This window comes from Oncorhynchus gorbuscha, linkage group LG10 (assembly GCF_021184085.1).
Source record: "Oncorhynchus gorbuscha isolate QuinsamMale2020 ecotype Even-year linkage group LG10, OgorEven_v1.0, whole genome shotgun sequence".
NCBI lineage: Eukaryota > Metazoa > Chordata > Actinopteri > Salmoniformes > Salmonidae > Oncorhynchus > Oncorhynchus gorbuscha.
In genome coordinates this window covers 5,120,491-5,143,030 of record NC_060182.1, presented here as the reverse complement: position 1 = coordinate 5,143,030, position 22,540 = coordinate 5,120,491, and the positions used below count along the sequence as shown (strand labels likewise).

General features: G+C 43.2%; 1 pseudogene; it reads right to left on the bottom strand.

The window, feature by feature from the left end:
- Positions 1–4,492, bottom strand: part of LOC124045398 — a 38,685-nt pseudogene extending 34,193 nt beyond the window's left edge.
- Between the last annotated feature and the right edge of the window lie 18,048 nt (positions 4,493–22,540).

The window sequence follows — 22,540 nt, the reverse complement described above, 5'->3', positions numbered from 1 at the left end:
GAGAGAAAGAGACAGAAAGACAGAGAGAGAGAGAGAGAGAGAGAGAGAGAGAGAGAGAGAGAGAGGGACAGAGACAGAAAGACAGAGAGAGAAAGAAAGACAGAGAGAGAAAGAGACAGAAAGACAGAGAGAGAAAGAGAGAGAAAGACAGAGAGAAAGAGAGAGAAAGACAGAGAGAAAGAGAGAGAAAGAGAGAGAAAGAGAGAGAAAGAGACAGAAAGAGAGAGAAAGACAGAGAGAGAAAGAGAGAGAAAGAGACAGAAAGAGAGAGAAAGACAGAAAGACAGAGACAGAAAGACAGAGAGAGAAAGACAGAAAGACAGAGACAGAAAGAGAGAGAAAGAGACAGAAAGACAGAGACAGAAAGACAGAGAGAGAAAGACAGAAAGACAGAGACAGAAAGACAGAGAGAGAAAGAGACAGAAAGACAGAGAGAGAAAGAGACAGAAAGACAGAGAGAGAAAGAGAGAGAAAGACAGAGAGAAAGAGAGAGAAAGAGACAGAAAGACAGAGAGAGAAAGAGACAGAAAGACAGAGAGAGAAAGAGAGAGAAAGAGACAGAAAGAGACAGAAAGAGAAAGAGACAGAAAGAGAAAAAGAGAGAAAGAGAAAAGAGAAAGAGACAGAAAGAGACAGAAAGAGAAAAGAGAGAAAGAGACAGAAAAAGAGAGAAAGAGAAAAGAGAAAGAGACAGAAAGACAGAAAGAGAAAAGAGAGAAAGAGACAGAAAGACAGACAGAAAGAGAAAAAAGAGAGAAAGAGACAGAAAGACAGACAGAAAGAGACAGAGAGAAAGAGAGAGAAAGAGACAGAAAGACAGAGACAGAAAGACAGAGAGAGAAAGAGACAGAAAGACAGAGAGAGAAAGAGACAGAAAGACAGAGACAGAAAGACAGAGAGAGAAAGACAGAGACAGAAAGACAGAGAGAGAAAGAGACAGAAAGACAGAGAGAGAAAGAGACAGAAAGACAGAGAGAGAAAGAGACAGAAAGACAGAGAGAGAAAGAGACAGAAAGACAGAGAGAGAAAGAGACAGAAAGACAGAGAGAGAAAGAGACAGAAAGACAGAGAGAGAAAGAGACAGAAAGACAGAGAGAGAAAGAGACAGAAAGACAGAGAGAGAAAGAGACAGAAAGACAGAGAGAGAAAGAGACAGAAAGACAGAGAGAGAAAGAGACAGAAAGACAGAGAGAGAAAGAGACAGAAAGACAGAGAGAGAAAGAGACAGAAAGACAGAGAGAGAAAGAGACAGAAAGACAGAGAGAGAAAGAGACAGAAAGACAGAGAGAGAAAGAGACAGAAAGACAGAGAGAGAAAGAGACAGAAAGACAGAGAGAGAAAGAGACAGAAAGACAGAGAGAGAAAGAGACAGAAAGACAGAGAGAGAAAGAGACAGAAAGACAGAGAGAGAAAGAGACAGAAAGACAGAGAGAGAAAGAGACAGAAAGACAGAGAGAGAAAGAGACAGAAAGACAGAGAGAGAAAGAGACAGAAAGACAGAGAGAGAAAGAGACAGAAAGACAGAGAGAGAAAGAGACAGAAAGACAGAGAGAGAAAGAGACAGAAAGACAGAGAGAGAAAGAGACAGAAAGACAGAGAGAGAAAGAGACAGAAAGACAGAGAGAGAAAGAGACAGAAAGACAGAGAGAGAAAGAGACAGAAAGACAGAGAGAGAAAGAGACAGAAAGACAGAGAGAGAAAGAGACAGAAAGACAGAGAGAGAAAGAGACAGAAAGACAGAGAGAGAAAGAGACAGAAAGACAGAGAGAGAAAGAGACAGAAAGACAGAGGGAGAGAGGCAGAACTTAGTGGAATGTACCGACAGAAATGTCAGAGAGAGCTGACGAGATTCTTTTATTCTACATGTCAGAAGTTTGTTTTGTTCTACATAATATATTTCTATCTGCAAAAGGTGAAACAATATCTGCCTACTGAACAGAGAGAAAACTTCGAGACAGACCCAATGACAGGGATAACTAGGAGACCCTGCATCTTTCTGCCAAGTTAAAGACTAAACTATATTATAAAAAATAGAAACTTGCTTATATAAAACAGATGGTATCATGGGAATGTGAGTTCACACACACAGAGCAGGAGGCAGAGGAACCCACAAAAGGTCAAGTGTTATAGAATCAAGACCACAATGATACAGTAGCCAGGGTACACTGCAGACCCTGAGCCAGAAAGCAGGTGCTCTCAAAGAGACATTGAGGGACAGAGAGAGAGAGAGAGAGAAAGAGAGAGAGGTAAACTTTCAGATTCCACAGAGAAAGAAGTTTCTCAGTGGTTCTGACATTGCAGAGAACCGACGGGCTTAGAGATGACAGGCCTGAACTGTGCCAGGCTGGAGTCTGATTCACGCTACAGGAGATAGACAGAGTAGTAGGGAGTTGTAGTTTTCAACAGACATTATTCTACATAGTTAATTAATAAATGTTCTGACAAACTACAATGACCATACAGTCTGGTCAAATTGTTTTAAGTATTTTTATTTTTAAAAAAACACACCTGGGGGGAGACTGAGAGACAGAGAAAGACAGAGACAGAAAGAGAAACACATGATCTAAATTATTGATAGTTCAGCAGTCATAAAATCACACCTTAATTACTTTGAAAAACTACTAAAATAGTGAGCAGCAGCACTACAGAGATGAGATGACTTGGAACTAAAAAATATAAAGTAATCAAATAAAACTAAATGTAATATACACAATAACTGAAATATTTAAAGTGGATGACGGTTAGTAAGTGATCAACAGTAATGGACAGTCACTACCATCATGGGACTTTCAGTATTTGATTCTGTGTTAAAACATTCAATCCACATAATGCATTTAAAGTTGTTATTTTTTTAAAATAATTAATATATAAACAGTCAAACTGAACATTGAAAAAAGCACTAAAATTGTTCAGCAATAACAGATTGGCTCCAGAAACGTAGCCTGGCCAGCACGACAGTAGAAATCAGGCATTCAGTATGCAAGACACTTAAGTTTTGTCGTGCTGAGATATATCTGAGCGAGTCCTCTGTTGGTAGAGCATGACGCTAGAACAAAAGGTTGAGGGTTCAATTCCACATATACAAAAAAATATATATATATATATATTTTTTAATATTTATATCTGAGGAGGAGGAAGAGAATCCATTAACTAAGGCCTTAGTAATAAATATTTAAATTAGCTGATGTTTTTATCCAAAGATAACACAGTACAGTGAGTGAGACATTTAAAAAATATATATATATATTTATTTTTTTGTATTAGTTTCTGAAACTTCAATCACTGATGCTGACTGATACACCTTCACTATTAACATAAAATAAAAAAAGAGAAAAGGTTTTTGCTCAGAATTTTGACTTGGTAATATATGGTGTCATTGAAAGACAGAAAACAGGATTTAGAAGCCAGAGATTTAAAATGAGACAGAAACATCTAAAAGATGCTACGATGATATGCTAGAATATAACTAGAAGCACAAGCATTTTTTCCGCTACACTCGCATTAACATCTGCTAACCATGTGTATATGTGACCAATAACGTTTTGATTTGAATCATGACAGAAAAACAGAGAGAGAAAGTTTGAACAGAACTTACAGAGAGTCATCATAAACGGCAAAAGACATTTGAGTAGGGTCAGAGGTCAAGAAGACGGACGTGATTGAAAGAGACAGGATCACATCTGCCTCGATGTTCACTTCAGAAACAGCTGTGGACCCATACCCACAGGGCCACTCCGGTCTCTACTAAAAGCCCTGACCAGGCCAGAAGGATAGAACGGAAAGACAGAGAGCGTCTAGAACAATCGAAAGCCTGAGTTACTGCAAGCAGATAACAGATGTTATTTTAACAACCTAAGAAGAAGAATATTACAGATACATTTTTTTTTTTTTAAATGTAAGGTCTCAATTTTTTAAGGATCTTCTACAGAAAGACAGAGAGGTCTGGACATCCTGCCATCCCTTGGTGAGGTTCTGTTTGAGCTCGTTGAGGGACAGAAGACCCAGAGAGAAAGCTCAGCAGAATGCTTCAGAGAGGCCAAGAGCACCTGTCTCAGGGTGCTGATCTCCTCCTCCACCTGACAGCAACACACAGAGCGGTCAACCACTGGCTGGGCCAAACCTAGTTATGAACATTACCCAGGTCTGAAACAAAAAGATCCACTCAAATGTCCGTGGGACCGAATTAGTAAATCAAACTCAGTCAAAAAGGGTTGTGATCAGATTAGAGAACAGGGACAATAAACAGACAGAACACGAGGCCTATATTGATTCCAGCCGACAGACACCGAGACAGAACCACACCTTGAAAGCTCAGAGCGGATCTCCTCAGCCTCTTCCTCTGTGAGCCCCGAGGTAGAAAGTTGATGGAGGATACCCCCACGGCTCCGCAAACATCAGTCCGAGGGTCTGCTCCTCCTGCAGTGCCCAGGCCCTTGTTGGGAGAGTTCAGGTTGATGTCTGGGTCGAGAGAGAGAGTGGGGCAGGGGGACATGCTGAGTTGAGAGAGAGAGAAAGACAGAGAGAGAAAGAGACTTGAATTGATGTGTTAGTGTCATCTACAGTAATAATAATAATAAACTTTATTGATACAGCGCTTTTCAATACAAGTAACAAAAGTGAGACATCAAATAAAAAAGTGCTAACAAAAACAGGTAAACAAAAGGATAGCTAATTACAGACATACAAAGCATCTTCATAAAAAATAAATAAACAAAAAGTGTCTCTTCAGCAACGACAGCACTGATCTCCTCTGGCAGACCACTCCTACTAAGTCCAGGGGTCCTAAAGCCCCGCCTCAGAACCTAAAGACCTTGGAATGGTCAACAGTGCCCTGCCAGAGAATCTCTGGCTGCATCCTGACAGGGAGATTTGTGGACAAATGAAAAGAGGTTATTTGCCATCTGAGTTCCAGCACGTCGGGCTGCCAAATACAACCACCTTAGATTTTATATCATTGAGCTGAATTTTAAAAAAGAGTTTAAAATTACATTTAAAAAAAAACAATTTTAAATACAAAAATTTACAGACATTCAACATTTGGTTGTCAGCAAGACACTGGTGAAGGGACACTGCGCAGCTTGGGCACTGGGTCTTTGTCAATAGAGCTGTGTCTCATCTGCATAGACAGCGAAACTGAAAGCTGCGACATGATGTCACCAAGGGTGGAGGATATACATGGGGAGGGGGGAGTCTCAAATTGACCCGAGGGGACACCATAGTGAATAGGTGCCGGGGACGATACAGGAAACACCCATTCTCACTGAGAAACATCTGCCACGAACCAGTCGAGGGCAGCAGACTCCCACCCACCTCTCCAGCCAGTCAACAAGGATGCTATGATCCCGAGTATCAAACACAGAACTGAGATCCAAATGGACTAGGATAGATTCACCGTCTGCCAACAGAAGGTCATTACGGATTTTCAATGAAGTCGTTTTCGTGCTGTGAAGTGGACAGAAACCCGACTGGAGGTTTCCAAATAAGTTGTTCATACTCAAATTGCTTGAAAACAACTTTCTCCAAAATCTTATATATATATTTTTTTATAGATAGATAGAGAAAGGTCTATAATTATTTAGTCAGGAGTGGTCTAGATCGGGCTTTATAAAATGAGAGGTTGGAACAGAGACAGAATGTTACTGGCCAACAGGGAACGATTTACAATAGACAGAATGTTAGGGCCAACAGGGACCTATTTACAATAGACAGAATGTTAGGGCCAACAGGGACCTATTTACAATAGACAGAATGTTAGGGCCAACAGGGACCTATTTACAATAGACAGAATGTTAGGGCCAACAGGGACCTATTTACAATAGACAGAATGTTAGGGCCAACAGGGACCTATTTACAATAGACAGAATGTTAGGGCCAACAGGACCTATTTACAATAGACAGAATGTTAGGGCCAACAGGGACCTATTTACAATAGACAGAATGTTAGGGCCAACAGGGAACGATTTACAATAGACAGAATGTTAGGGCCAACAGGAGTCAAGTAGGGACCACATCCAAGAGGCAGGAGAAGGTCTTCATGTGAGGAAACATATCAAGGAGGGACTCGAAAGGATATTTGCTCCAATGTGCAAAAAGGAAGCCGCAAACTGTCACAAAGTAGTTGCCTCAAGCGCCTCCTGACCAGAAATGCTGGTAATGGAGCCAACTACTATCAGTTTTGGGATCTAATATTTTCTATATCTCCTGTAAAGAATCGTAAAAACTATTGGCAGAGATGGGGGATGCGAGCATGTCACTGTCATTTAGTCCAAGTTAACTTTATTTTTTAAAGAGCGAGTGTGGTCATTTAAAATAAAAATCAGGTACAGGCAGACAATGTATTATGGATATTCTAAAGTAATCTTGACATAGGTCATTAAAAACCATTCACCAAGTCATCTGTGTGAAGACAAGACTACAGAATCAGTGGGATGGAAAAACCATTTACTAACAGACAGATTTATTTTAATTATCTGAAAGAGGAGGCGGGGAAGAAAGCATTAAAAAACTGAGACATCAATAGTTTCCAAATTCTCCATATTCAGACACACAGGACAAGATTAAGAGTATGGTCACATGCACCAAATACAACAGGTGTAGACTGCAGTGAAATGCTTATCTTAAATCATTAAAGAGCAGCAGGAAAATAACAATAGCGTGGCTATATACAGGGTATTACGGTAATCAGAGTCAATGTGGAGGCTATATACAGGGTATTACGGTACAGAGTCAATGTGGAGGCTATATACAGGGTTGTATTACGGTACAGAGTCAATGTGGAGGCTATATACAGGAGGTACCGGTACAGAGTCAATGTGGAGGCTATATACAGGAGGTACCGGTACAGAGTCAATGTGGAGGCTATATACAGGGTATTACGGTACAGAGTCAATGTGGAGGCTATATACAGGGTGTTACGGTACAGAGTCAATGTGGAGGCTATATACAGGGTGTTACGGTACAGAGTCAATGTGGAGGCTATATACAGGGTGTTACGGTACAGAGTCAATGTGGAGGCTATATACAGGGTATTACGGTAGAGTCAATGTGGAGGCTATATACAGGGTATTACGGTACAGAGTCAATGTGGAGGCTATATACAGGGTATTACGGTACAGAGTCAATGTGGAGGCTATATACAGGAGGTACCGGTACAGAGTCAATGTGGAGGCTATATACAGGAGGTACCGGTACAGAGTCAATGTGGAGGCTATATACAGGGTATTACGGTAGAGTCAATGTGGAGGCTATATAGAGGGGATTACGGTACAGAGTCAATGTGGAGGCTATATACAGGGTGTTACGGTACAGAGTCAATGTGGAGGCTATATACAGGGTGTTACGGTACAGAGTCAATGTGGAGGCTATATACAGGGTGTTACGGTACAGAGTCAATGTGGAGGCTATATACAGGGTATTACGGTAGAGTCAATGTGGAGGCTATATACAGGGTATTACGGTACAGAGTCAATGTGGAGGCTATATACAGGGTATTACGGTAAAGAGTCAATGTGGAGGCTATAACAGGAGGTTTTTTTGTACAGAGTCAATGTGGAGGCTATATACAGGAGGTACATTGAGTCAATGTGGAGGCTATATACAGGGTATTAGGTAGAGTCAATGTTATATAAGGGGATTACTTCAGAGTCAATGTGGAGGCTATATACAGGGTATTACGGTACAGAGTCAATGTGGAGGCTATATACAGGAGGTACCAATAACGTACAGAGTCAATGTGGAGGCTATATACAGGAGGTACCGGTACAGAGTCAATGTGGAGGCTATATACAGGGTATTACGGTAGAGTCAATGTGGAGGCTATATACAGGGTATTACGGTACAGAGTCAATGTGGAGGCTATATACAGGGTATTACGGTACAGAGTCAATGTGGAGGCTATATACAGGAGGTACCGGTACAGAGTCAATGTGGAGGCTATATACAGGAGCCTACCGGACAGAGTCAATGTGGAGGCTATATACAGGGTACTACGGTAGAGTCAATGTGGAGGCTATATACAGGGTATTACGGTACAGAGTCAATGTGGAGGCTATATACAGGGTATGACCAGGCCAGAGTCAATGTGGAGGCTATATACAGGAGGTACCGGTACAGAGTCAATGTGGAGGCTATATACAGGAGGTACCGGTAACAGAGTCAATGTGGAGGCTATATACAGGGTATTATTACAGAGTCAATGTGGAGGCTATATACAGGAGGTCTTCTACTTACGCATTAGGTCTGGACATCCTGCCACAGAGTCAATGTGGAGGCTATATACAGGGTGTTACAGTACAGAGTCAATGTGGAGGCTATATACAGGGTGTTATGGTACAGAGTCAATGTGGAGGCTATATACAGGGTGTTACAGTACAGAGTCAATGTTTTAGGCTATAGCAGGGTATTACGGTGAGTCAATGTGGAGGCTATATACAGGGTGTTACGGTCTCCTCAGAGTCAATGTGGAGGCTATATACAGGGTGTTACGGTACAGAGTCAATGTGGAGGCTATATACAGGGTATTAACATTACAGAGTCAATGTGGAGGCTATATACAGGGTGTTACGGTACAGAGTCAATGTGGAGGCAATATACAGGAGGTACCGTAAGAGTCAATGTCAGGCTATATACAGGGTTTACGGTACAGAGTCAATGTGGAGGCTATATACAGGGTATTACGGTACAGAGTCAATGTGGAGGCTATATACAGGGTGTTACGGTACAGAGTCAATGTGGAGGCTATATACAGGGTATTACGGTACAGAGTCAATGGAGGCTATATACAGGGGGTACCGGTACAGAGTCAATGTGGAGGCTATATACAGGGGGTACCCAGAGTCAATGTGGAGGCTATATCAGGGGGATGTCAGAGTCCATGTGGAGGCTATATACAGGGGGGGTACAGAGTCAATGTGGAGCCTATGAGGGGGTAGGTACAGAGTCAATGTGGAGGCTATATACAGGGGGTACCGGTACAGAGTCAATGTGGAGGCTATATACAGGGTAATAATACAGAGTCAATGTGGAGGCTATATACAGGGGTTTTCAGAGTCAATGTGGAGGCTAATAAGGGGGTACCGGTACAGAGTCAATGTGGAGGCTATATACAAACAGGTACAGAGTCAAAAGGGAGGCTATATACAGGGGGTACATACAGAGTCAATGTGGAGGCTATATACAGGGGGTGGTTTCATTTTATAGAACTAAAATCCTGGGGTTTATGCCAAATCTCACACAACATGAAAGTATCAATGCCACTGTAAATCATTTAAATCATTGCCTAAGTAGAGATCTTTAGATTTGGCAGGGTAGCCCTGGTTAGAGTCTAGGGCGGCAGGGTAGCCTAGTGGTTAGAGTGTAGAGGAGGCAGGTAGCCTAGTGGTTAGAGTGTAGGGCAGGGTAGCCTAGTGGTTAGAGTGTAGATCGGCAGGGTAGCCTGAGTGGTTAAAAAATGTGTAGAGGAGGTAGGGTAAAAAAAAACTAGTGGTTAGAGGAGGCAGGGTAGCCTAGTGGGAGGCAGGGTAGCCTAGTGGTTAGAGTGTAGACACTGGGCAGGGTCAGCCTGTGGTTAGAGTGTAGAGGAGGCAGGGTAGCCTAGTGGTTAGAGTCACTGGGTCTTTGTCAGTGGTTAGAGTGTGTCTCAGTGGTTAGAGTGTAGAGGCGGCAGGGTAGCCTAGTGGTTAGAGTGTAGAGGCGGCAGGGTGCCTAGTGGTTAGATGTGTCAGAGGAGGTGGGTAGCCTAGTGGTTAGAGTGTAGAGGAGGTAGGTTGGCCTAGTGGTTAGAGTGTAGAGGAGGTAGGTTAGCCTAGTGGTTAGGCGCTAGACTAGTTACCTAGTGGTTGCAAGATCAAATCTCAGAGCTGACAAATCTGTCTGCCCCTGAACAAGGCAGTTAACCCACTGTTCCTAGGCAGTCATTGAAAATAAGAATTATTTATATTTTACAGACCCGGTATGTTTTTCATTTGTTATCTTGTTAGGTCCAACCCTTCAGCTCCATTCAACCCCTCCCATCTATCTCTCAACACCATCCAGTCCCTTCAGCTCCATTCAACCCCTCCCATCTGTCTCTCAACACCATCCAGTCCCTTCAGCTCCATTCAACCCAATCTGTCTCTCAACACCATCCAGTCCCTTCAGCTCCATTCAACCCCTCCCATCTATCTCTCAACACCATCCAGTCCCTTCAGCTCCATTCAACCCCTCCCATCTGTCTCTCAACACCATCCAGTCCCTTCAGCTCCATTCAACCCCTCCCATCTATCTCTCAACACCATCAGTCCCTTCAGCTCCATTCAACCCCTCCCATCTGTCTCTCAACAGATCCATCCCTTCAGCTCCATTCAACCCCTCCCATCTGTCTCTCAACACCATCAGTCCCTTCAGCTCCATTCAACCCCTCCCATCTGTCTCTCAACACCATCCAGTCCCTTCAGCTCCATTCAACCCCTCCCATCTTTCTCAACACCATCCAGTCCCTTCAGCTCCATTCAACCCCTCCCATCTATCTCTCAACACCATCCAGTCCCTTCAGCTCCATTCAACCCCTCCCATCTGTCTCTAACACCATCCAGTCCCTTCAGCTCCATTCAACCCCTCCCATCTGTCTCAATACCATCCAGTCCCTTCAGCTCCATTCAACCCTCCCATCTATCTCTAACACCATCCAGTCCCAACAGCTCCATTCAACCCCTCCCATCTATCTCCTAACACCATCCAGAATGTTAGGGCCCTTCAGCTCCATTCAACCCCTCAATCTGTCTCTCAACACCATCCAGTCCCTTCAGCTCCATTCAACCCCTCCCATCTGTCTCTCAACACCATCCAGTCCCTTCAGCTCCATTCAACCCCTCCCATCTATCTCTCAACACCATCAGTCCCTTCAGCTCCATTCAACCCCTCCCATCTGTCTCTAACACCATCCAGTCCCTTCAGCTCCATTCAACCCCTCCCATCTGTCTCTCAGACACCATCCAGTCCCTTCAGCTCCATTCAACCCCTCCCATCTGTCTCTCAACACCATCCAGTCCCTTCAGCTCCATTCAACCCCTCCCATCTATCTCTCAGGCACACCATCCAGTCCTTCAGCTCCATTCAACCCCTCCCATCTGTCTCTCAACACCATCCAGTCCCTTCAGCTCCATTCAACCCCTCCCATCTATCTCTCAACACCATCCAGTCCCTTCAGCTCCATTCAACCCCTCCCATCTATCTCTCAACACCATCCAGTATTATGGATATTCATTAAAAAAAAACCATCCCTTCAGCTCCATTCAACCCCTCCCATCTATCTCTCAACACCATCCAGTCCCTTCAGCTCCATTCAAAATCTGTCATCAATAGTTTCCAGTCCCTTCAGCTCCATTCAACCCATCTATCAGGACAAGAACACCATCCAGTCCCTTCAGCTCCATTCAACCCCTCCCATCTGTCTCTCAACACCATCCAGTCCCTTCAGCTTTCAACCCCTCCCATCTATTAAAACACCAGGAGTCAATTCAGGCTCCATTCAACCCTCCCATCTATCTCTCAACACCATCCAGTCCCTTCAGCTCCATTCAGAGTCCCATCTATCTCTCAACACCATCCAGTCCCTTCAGCTCCATTCAACCCCTCCCATCTGTCTCTCAACACCATCCAGTCCCTTCAGCTCCATTCAACCCCTCCCATCTATCTCTCAACACCATCCAGTCCCTTCAGCTCCATTCAACCCCTCCCATCTATCTCTCAACACCATCCAGTCCCTTCAGCTCCATTCAACCCCTCCCATCTACCTCTCAACACCATCCAGTCCCTTCAGCTCCATTCAACCCCTCCCATCTATCTCTCAACACCATCCAGTCCCTTCAGCTCCATTCAACCCCTCCCATCTATCTCTCAACACCATCCAGTCCCTTCAGCTATTCAACCCCTCCCATCTATCTCCGGTACCATCCAGTCCCTTGGAGCTCCATTCAACCCCTCCCATCTGTCTCTCAACACCATCCAGTCCCTTCAGCTCCATTCAACCCCTCCCATCTGTCTCTCAACACCATCCAGTCAATTCAGCTCCATTCAACCCCTCCCATCTATCTCTCAACACCATCCAGTCCCTTCAGCTCCATTCAACCCCTCCCATCTATCTCTCAGGCACCATCCAGTCCCTTCAGCTCCATTCAAGTCCCATCTGTCTCTCAACACCATCCAGTCCCTTCAGCTCCATTCAGAGTCCCATCTGTCTCTAACACCATCCAGCCCTTCAGCTCCATTCAACCCCTCCCATCTATCTCTCAACACCATCCAGTCCCTTCAGCTCCATTCAACCCCTCCCATCTGTCTATCAACACCATCCAGTCCCTTCAGCTCCATTCAACCCCTCCCATCTATCTCTCAACACCATCCAGTCCCTTCAGCTCCATTCAACCCTCCCATCTATCTCTCAACACCATCCAGTCCCTTCAGCTCCATTCAACCCTCCCATCTATATCTCAACACCATCCAGTCCCTTCAGCTCCATTCAACCCTCCCATCTATCTCTCAACACCATCCAGTCCCTTCAGCTATTCAACCCCTCCCATCTATCTCTAACACCATCCAGTCCCTTCAGCTCCATTCAACCCCTCCCATCTATCTCCTAACACCATCCAGTCCCTTCAGCTCCATTCAACCCCTCCCATCTGTCTCTCAACACCATCCAGTCCCTTCAGCTCCATTCAACCCTCCCATCTGTCTCTCAACACCATCCAGTCCCTTCAGCTCCATTCAACCCCTCCCATCTATCTCTCAACACCATCCAGTCCCTTCAGCTCCATTCAACCCCTCCCATCTGTCTCTAAACACCATCCAGTCCCTTCAGCTCCATTCAACCCCTCCCATCTGTCTCTCAACACCATCCAGTCCCTTCAGCTCCATTCAACCCCTCCCATCTGTCTCTTAACACCATCCAGTCCCTTCAGCTCCATTCAACCCCTCCCATCTGTCTCTCAACACCATCCAGTCCCTTCAGCTCCATTCAACCCCTCCCATCTGTCTCTCAACACCATCCAGTCCCTTCAGCTCCATTCAACCCCTCCCATCTATCTCTCAACACCATCCAGTCCCTTCAGCTCCATTCAACCCCTCCCATCTGTCTCTCAACACCATCCAGTCCCTTCAGCTCCATTCAAACCCTCCCATCTATCTCTCAACACCATCCAGTCCCTTCAGCTCCATTCAACCCCTCCCATCTATCTCTCAACACCATCCAGTCCCTTCAGCTCCATTCAACCCTCCCATCTATCTCTCAACACCATCCAGTCCCTTCAGCTCCATTCAACCCCTCCCATCTGTCTCTCAACACCATCCAGTCCCTTCAGCTCCATTCAACCCTCCCATCTATCTCTCAACACCATCCAGTCCCTTCAGCTCCATTCAACCCCTCCCATCTGTCTCTCAACACCATCCAGTCCCTTCAGCTCCATTCAACCCTCCCATCTATCTCTCAACACCATCCAGTCCCTTCAGCTCCATTCAACCCCTCCCATCTATCTCTCAACACCATCCAGTCCCTTCAGCTCCATTCAACCCCTCCCATCTACCTCTCAACACCATCCAGTCCCTTCAGCTCCATTCAACCCCTCCCATCTATCTCTCAACACCATCCAGTCCCTTCAGCTCCATTCAACCCTCCCATCTATCTCTCAACACCATCCAGTCCCTTCAGCTCCATTCAACCCCTCCCATCTACCTCTCAACACCATCCAGTCCCTTCAGCTCCATTCAACCCCTCCCATCTATCTCTCAACACCATCCAGTCCCTTCAGCTCCATTCAACCCCTCCCATCTATCTCTCAACACCATCCAGTCCCTTCAGCTCCATTCAACCCCTCCCATCTATCTCCTAACAATATTGGATTGTCAGTCAAACAGTTTGTTGCTAGATATAATCCTGGAGCCCCTGTGGTCAGGGTGAAGCCCGTCTCTTTTAAAAATGTGCCACAGCAAATTGTTTTTTTTAAGTGTCACAAAAGCAGACATTACTGTCGACACAACGTTTCTTCATTCGTTTAGGGCAAGAGGCGGTGAAATGTTCCCCTAACTCTTCAATATCAAGGGAGGGGTGGGGCTCAGAGGTAATTCAAAATTTAATCAAATTGTATTGGTCACATACACATATTCAGCAGATGTTATTGCGGGTGTCGGGAAATGCTTGTGTTCCTGGCTCCAACAGTGCAGTAATATCTAACTAAATGCTGGTGTTCCTCAAATCCAGAGCTGACAAATCTGTGTTCTGCTCCCCTGAACAAGGCTCCAACAGTGCAGTAATATCTAACTAAATGCTGGTGTTCCTGGCTCCAACAGTGCAGTAATATCTAACTAAATGTTCCTAGCTCCAACAGTGCAGTAATATCTAACTAAATGTTCCTAGCTCCAACAGTGCAGTAATATCTAACTAAATGTTCCTAGCTCCAACAGTGCAGTAATATCTAACTAAATGTTCCTAGCTCCAACAGTGCAGTAATATCTAACTAAATGTTCCTAGCTCCAACAGTGCAGTAATATCTAACTAAATGCTGGTGTTCCTGGCTCCAACAGTGCAGTAATATCTAACTAAATGCTGGTGTTCCTAGCTCCAACAGTGCAGTAATATCTAACTAAATGTTCCTAGCTCCAACAGTGCAGTAATATCTAACTAAATGTTCCTAGCTCCAACAGTGCAGTAATATCTAACTAAATGCTGGTGTTCCTAGTTCCAACAGTGCAGTAGTATCTAACTAAATGCTGGTGTTCCTAGTTCCAACAGTGCAGTAATATCTAACTAAATGCTGGTGTTCCTAGTTCCAACAGTGCAGTAATATCTAACTAAATGCTGGTGTTCCTAGTTCCAACAGTGCAGTAATATCTAACTAAATGTTCCTGGCTCCAACAGTGCAGTAATATCTAACTAAATGTTCCTGGCTTCAACAGTGCAGTAATATCTAACTAAATGCTGGTGTTCCTGGCTCCAACAGTGCAGTAATATCTAACTAAATGTTCCTGGCTCCAACAGTGCAGTAATATCTAACTAAATGCTGGTGTTCCTAGTTCCAACAGTGCAGTAATATCTAACTAAATGCTGGTCCCTAGCTCCAACAGTGCAGTAATATCTAACTAAATGCTGGTGTTCCTAGCTCCAACAGTGCAGTAATATCTAACTAAATGCTGGTGTTCCTAGCTCCAACAGTGCAGTAATATCTAACTAAATGTTCCTGGCTCCAACAGTGCAGTAATATCTAACTAAATGCTGGTGTTCCTGGCTCAAACACCATCCAGTCCCTTCAGCTCCAACAGTGCAGTAATATCTAACTAAATGCTGGTGTTCCTAGCTCCAACAGTGCAGTAATATCTAACTAAATGCTGGTGTTCCTAGTTCCAACAGTGCAGTAATATCTAACTAAATGCTGGTGTTCCTAGTTCCAACAGTGCAGTAATATCTAACTAAATGTTCCTAGTTCCAACAGTGCAGTAATATCTAACTAAATCCTGGTGTTCCTAGTTCCAACAGTGCAGTACTATCTAACTAAATGCTGGTGTTCCTAGTTCCAACAGTGCAGTAATATCTAACTAAATGCTGGTGTTCCTAGCTCCAACAGTGCAGTAATATCTAACTAAATGCTGGTGTTCCTAGTTCCAACAGTGCAGTAATATCTAACTAAATGCTGGTGTTCCTAGTTCCAACAGTGCTTAATATCTAACTAAATGTTCCTAGGCTCAACAGTGCAGTAATATCTAACTAAATGCTGGTGTTCCTAGCTCCAACAGTGCAGTAATATCTAACTAAATGTTATTGCAACAGTGCAGTAAATCTAACTAAATGTTCCTGGTTCCAACAGTGCAGTAATATCTAACTAAATGCTGGTGTTCCTAGTTCCAACAGTGCAGTAATATCTAACTAAATGCTGGTGTTCCTAGCTCCAACAGTGCAGTAATATCTAACTAAATGCTGGTGTTCCTAGTTCCAACAGTGCAGTAATATCTAACTAAATGCTGGTGTTCCTAGCTCCAACAGTGCAGTAATATCTAACTAAATGCTGGTGTTCCTAGCTCCAACAGTGCAGTAATATCTAACTAAATGTTCTAAACAGTGCAGTAATATCTAACTAAATGCTGGTGTTCCTAGCTCCAACAGTGCAGTAATATCTAACTAAATGCTGGTGTTCCTAGCTCCAACAGTGCAGTAATATCTAACTAAATGCTGGTGTTCCTGGCTCCAACAGTGCAGTAATATCTAACTAAATGCTGGTGTTCCTAACAGCTCCAACAGTGCAGTAATATCTAACTAAATGTTCCTAGCTCCAACAGTGCAGTAATATCTAACTAAATGTTCCTAGTTCCAACAGTGCAGTAATATCTAACTAAATGCTGTTCCTAGCTCCAACAGTGCAGTAATATCTAACTAAATGTTCCTAGCTCCAACAGTGCAGTAATATCTAACTAAATGCTGGTGTTCCTAGTTCCAACAGTGCAGTAATATCTAACTAAATGCTGGTGTTCCTAGTTCCAACAGTGCAGTAATATCTAACTAAATGTTCCTAGCTCCAACAGTGCAGTAATATCTAACTAACAGTGCAGTAATATCTAACTAAATGCTGGTGTTCCTAGTTCCAACAGTGCAGTAATATCTAACTAAATGCTGGTGTTCCTAGTTCCAACAGTGCAGTAATATCTAACTAAATGCTGGTGTTCCTAGTTCCAACAGTGCAGTAATATCTAACTAAATGCTTGTTCCTAGTTCCAACAGTGCAGTAATATCTAACTAAATGTTCCTAGCTCCAACAGTGCAGTAATATCTAACTAAATGTTCCTAGTTCAACAGTGCAGTAATATCTAACTAAATGCTGGTGTTCCTGGCTCCAACAGTGCAGTAATATCCAACTAAATGTTCAACAGTGCAGTAATATCTAACTAAATGCTGGTGTTCCTAGTTCCAACAGTGCAGTAATATCTAACTAAATGCTGGTGTTCCTAGTTCCAACAGTGCAGTAATATCTAACTAAATGCTGGTGTTCCTAGCTCCAACAGTGCAGTAATATCTAACTAAATGCTGGTGTTCCTAGCTCCAACAGTGCAGTAATATCTAACTAAATGTTCCTAGCTCCAACAGTGCAGTAATATCTAACTAAATGTTCCTAGCTCCAACAGTGCAGTAATATCTAACTAAATGCTGGTGTTCCTGGCTCCAACAGTGCAGTAATATCTAACTAAATGTTCCTAGCTCCAACAGTGCAGTAATATCTAACTAAATGCTGGTGTTCCTAGTTCCAACAGTGCAGTAATATCTAACTAAATGCTGGTGTTCCTAGTTCCAACAGTGCAGTAATATCTAACTAAATGTTCCTAGTTCCAACAGTGCAGTAATATCTAACTAAATGCTGGTGTTCCTAGTTCCAACAGTGCAGTACTATCTAACTAAATGCTGGTGTTCCTAGTTCCAACAGTGCAGTAATATCTAACTAAATGCTGGTGTTCCTAGCTCCAACAGTGCAGTAATATCTAACTAAATGCTGGTGTTCCTAGTTCCAACAGTGCAGTAATATCTAACTAAATGCTGGTGTTCCTAGTTCCAACAGTGCAGTAATATCTAACTAAATGTTCCTAGTTCCAACAGTGCAGTAATATCTAACTAAATGCTGGTGTTCCTAGCTCCAACAGTGCAGTAATATCTAACTAAATGTTCCTAGTTCCAACAGTGCAGTAATATCTAACTAAATGTTCCTAGTTCCAACAGTGCAGTAATATCTAACTAAATGCTGGTGTTCCTAGTTCCAACAGTGCAGTAATATCTAACTAAATGTTCCTAGTTCCAACAGTGCAGTAATATCTAACTAAATGTTCCTAGTTCCAACAGTGCAGTAATATCTAACTAAATGTTCCTAGTTCCAACAGTGCAGTAATATCTAACTAAATGCTGGTGTTCCTAGCTCCAACAGTGCAGTAATATCTAACTAAATGTTCCTAGTTCCAACAGTGCAGTAATATCTAACTAAATGCTGGTGTTCCTAGTTCCAACAGTGCAGTAATATCTAACTAAATGCTGGTGTTCCTAGTTCCAACAGTGCAGTAATATCTAACTAAATGTTCCTAGCTCCAACAGTGCAGTAATATCTAACTAAATGCTTGTGTTCCTGGAGCCAACAGTGCAGTAATATCTAACTAAATGCTGGTGTTCCTAGTTCCAACAGTGCAGTAATATCTAACTAAATGCTTCCTGTTCCAACAGTAGTAATTCTAACAGTGCAGTAATATCTAACTAAATGCTGGTGTTCCTAGCTCCAACAGTGCAGTAATATCTAACTAAATGCTTGTGTTCCTGGCTCCAACAGTGCAGTAATATCTAACTAAATGTTCCTAGCTCCAACAGTGCAGTAATATCTAACTAAATGCTGGTGTTCCAGTTCCAACAGTGCAGTAATATCTAACTAAATGCTGGTGTTCCTAGCTCCAACAGTGCAGTAATATCTAACTAAATGCTTGTGTTCCTGGCTCCAACAGTGCAGTAATATCTAACTAAATGTTCCTAGTTCCAACAGTGCAGTAATATCTAACTAAATGCTGGTGTTCCTAGCTCCAACAGTGCAGTAATATCTAACTAAATGTTCCTAGCTCCAACAGTGCAGTAATATCTAACTAAATGCTGGTGTTCCTAGTTCCAACAGTGCAGTAATATCTAACTAAATGCTGGTGTTCCTAGTTCCAACAGTGCAGTAATATCTAACTAAATGTTCCTAGCTCCAACAGTGCAGTAATATCTAACTAAATGCTTGTGTTCCTGGAGCCAACAGTGCAGTAATATCTAACTAAATGCTTGTGTTCCTAGTTCCAACAGTGCAGTAATATCTAACTAAATGCTGGTGTTCCTAGCTCCAACAGTGCAGTAATATCTAACTAAATGCTTGTGTTCCTGGCTCCAACAGTGCAGTAATATCTAACTAAATGTTCCTAGCTCCAACAGTAGTATCTAACTAAATGCTGGTGTTCCTAGCTCCAACAGTGCAGTAATATCTAACTAAATGCTTGTGTTCCTTGCTCCAACATTGCAGTAATATCTAACTAAATGTTCCTGGCTCCAACAGTGCAGTAATATCTAACTAAATGTTCCTAGCTCCAACAGTGCAGTAATATCTAACTAAATGTTCCTAGCTCCAACAGTGCAGTAATATCTAACTAAATGCTGGTGTTCCTAGCTCCAACAGTGCAGTAATATCTAACTAAATGCTTGTGTTTCTAGCTCCAACAGTGCAGTAGTATCTAACTAAATGCTGGTGTTTCCAGCTCCAACAGTGCAGTAATATCTAACTAAATGTTCCTGGCTCCAACAGTGCAGTAATATCTAACTAAATGTTCCTAGCTCCAACAGTGCAGTAATATCTAACTAAATGTTCCTAGCTCCAACAGTGCAGTAATATCTAACTAAATGCTGGTGTTCCTAGCTCCAACAGTGCAGTAATATCTAACTAAATGTTCCTGGCTCCAACAGTGCAGTAATATCTAACGAAATACTGGTGTTCCTGGCTCCAACAGTGCAGTAATATCTAACTAAATACTGGTGTTCCTAGCTCCAACAGTGCAGTAATATCTAACTAAATGCTGGTGTTCCTGGCTCCAACAGTGCAGTAATATCTAACGAAATACTGGTGTTCCTGGCTCCAACAGTGCAGTAATATCTAACTAAATACTGGTGTTCCTGGCTCCAACAGTGCAGTAATATCTAACTAAATACTGGTGTTCCTGGCTCCAACAGTGCAGTAATATCTAACTAAATGCTTGCAGCTCCAACAGTGCAGTAATATCTAACAATTCCCACATATCTAAAAGTAACAGAATTAAGAAATATAAAAAGTAATTATCTTCCCTGCGCTAGCGAGGGTCTTAAAAAAAACATTTTGTAGTCCTCCCTCTGATCACCTAAAGCAAAGGTGTGTCAATATCACAGTAGTAGGCCAGAACCATGGGCACGAGGGAGTCGATGTCTCGGACACTGGCTCCCGAGTGACAGTGGACCTTGGGTCCATTCACAGACCGTAGGGAGGCAAAAAAATCTGTAGCCTAATAAACTGCATGGTTTCCCTGCATCGTAGTGGGAGGACCAAACACACACCATATCATTGCGTGACTCCAAAAAGCAGAATATTGTTCTGTTACCAAGACAACGTTGAGTGTTCCCGAGTGGCCTAGTTATAGTTTCAGACTAACGAGTACGGTGATTCAGGAATGAGATGTCTGTAGTCTAGACATTTGAGACCAAGCCCACTTTTTATTTATTTTATTTAACTTGGCAAATCATTTAAGAACAAATACTTATTTACAAATGACAGCCTACCATGGAACAGTGGGTTAACTGCCTTGTTCAGTGGAAGAATGACAGATTTTTACCTTGTCAGCTCGGGATTTGATCTAGCAACCTTTCGGTTACTGGCCCAACGCTCTAACCACTAGGCTACCTGCCTCCACTCCCCACTTGACTCGATGCCACATTGTAGCACGTTTGAGGATGAACGCATGTGACCCTAATCACGTCCCATCAACCGTAACGAGTAGCTACAGTATCCAGGGCGAGAAGAGGCTGAAGAACAGCAATATGGCATCCGGTCCTAGTTCTTTATCGTTTGTCTGTCTTCGGCAGGTTGAGCTCAGTTGGCATCTTGATTGGCCGGCACGATGATTACATCATACATATTCATAAGGACGGTAGCTGCTAGAATTCACAGCACAACTGCACATTTCTCAGGTAGCTAGCTATACTTCGGAACGTATTCCTGCCCCTCGACTTACTCCACATTTTTGGGACAGCCCAAATTCTAAATGGATTAAAAATATGTTTTTGTTGTTGCCACACACACACACACACACACACGTTAGAAATTGCAGCAACATTTTTTGTAAATTAAATACAGAAATCTAATTTACATAAGTATTTCCCACCCCTGAGTCAATACATGTTGTTAGAACGCCCGTAGGCAGCGATTACAACAGAGTCCTTCTGTCTGTAAGAGAGTTGCACTGTGGGATTGTACAATATTTGCACATGGCTCTTTTTTGATTTTTTGATTCCTCAAGCTTCTGTCAAAAATGTTGATCATTGCTAGACAGCCCTTTTCCAAGTCTTGTCGTAGCTTTTCAAGCCAATTTAAGCCAATTTAAGTCCGAAACTATAACTAGGCCACTCGGGAACACTCAACGTTGTCTTGGTAACCAACTCCAGTGTATATTTGGTCTTCTGTTTTCGGTTATTTTCCTGCTGAAATGTCAATTTATCTCCCAGAGTCCGGTAGAAAGCAGACAACCATGTTTTCCTCTAGGATTTTGCCTGTGGTTTGCTTCATAAAAAAATGTTTGTATCCATAAACTTCCTAGTCCTTAATTACAAGCATACCCATAACATGCTGCAGCCACCACTATGCTTGAAAATATGGAGAGGGGTACTCAGTAATATGTTGTATTTGCCCCATAACACTTTGTGTTCAGGAGAACAAGTTAATTGCTTAGTCAATTTATTTGCAGTTTTACTTTAGTGACTTGTTGCAAACAGGATGCATGTTTTGGAATATTTTTATTCTGTACAGGCTTCCTTCTTTTCACTAAGTCAATTCGGTTAGTATTGTGGAGTAACTACAATGTTGTTGATCCATCCTCAATACTCCCATCACAGCCATTAAACTCTAACTCCGTGGTCTCCAACCAGCCGATCGCGGTCGACCTCCCAAGGCATTCCTAGTCGATCACCAAACATTTCTATAAACAATGATAAGCCTTGCATTCCTATTTTTGTGCTGATGGCTTTAGGTGCACTTGATTCAGCAGCCCTAGTGCTGATGGCTTTAGGTGCACTTGATTCAGCAGCCCTAGGGCTGTTGGCTTTAGGTGCACTTGATTCAGCAGCCCTAGTGCTGTTGACAGTAGGTGCACTTGATTCAGCAGCCCTAGTGCTGATGATTTAGGCTTTTCAGGTGTGCTGATGGCTTTAGGTGCACTTGATTCAGCAGCCCTAGTGCTGATGGCTTTAGGTGCACTTGATTCAGCAGCCCTAGTGCTGATGGCTTTAGGTGCACTTGATTCAGCAGCCCTAGTGCTGTTGACAGTAGGTGCACTTGATTCAGCAGCCCTAGTGCTGATGGCTTTAGGTGCACTTGATTCAGCAGCCCTAGTGCTGTTGACAGTAGGTGCACTTGATTCAGCAGCCCTAGTGCTGTTTGCTTTAGGTGCACTTGATTCAGCAGCCCTAGTGCTGTTGACAGTAGGTGCACTTGATTCAGCAGCCCTAGTGCTGTTGACAGTAGGTGCACTTGATTCAGCAGCCCTAGTGCTGATGGCTTTAGGTGCACTTGATTCAGCAGCCCTAGTGCTGTTGACGGTAGGTGCACTTGATTCAGCAGCCCTAGCGCCGGGAAGGCAAAGCGTTCCCATTTTGAACAAATGTCATGTGTCTGATGGTAGAACTCTGCCTACATGGCAGGTCCAGAGAGCAAATCAAGTGCACCTACAAGCCGACCACAAGGCCAATCAGATAGCTCAGAACACAGTGTCTGCAGAGTTACCTTCGAGCCAT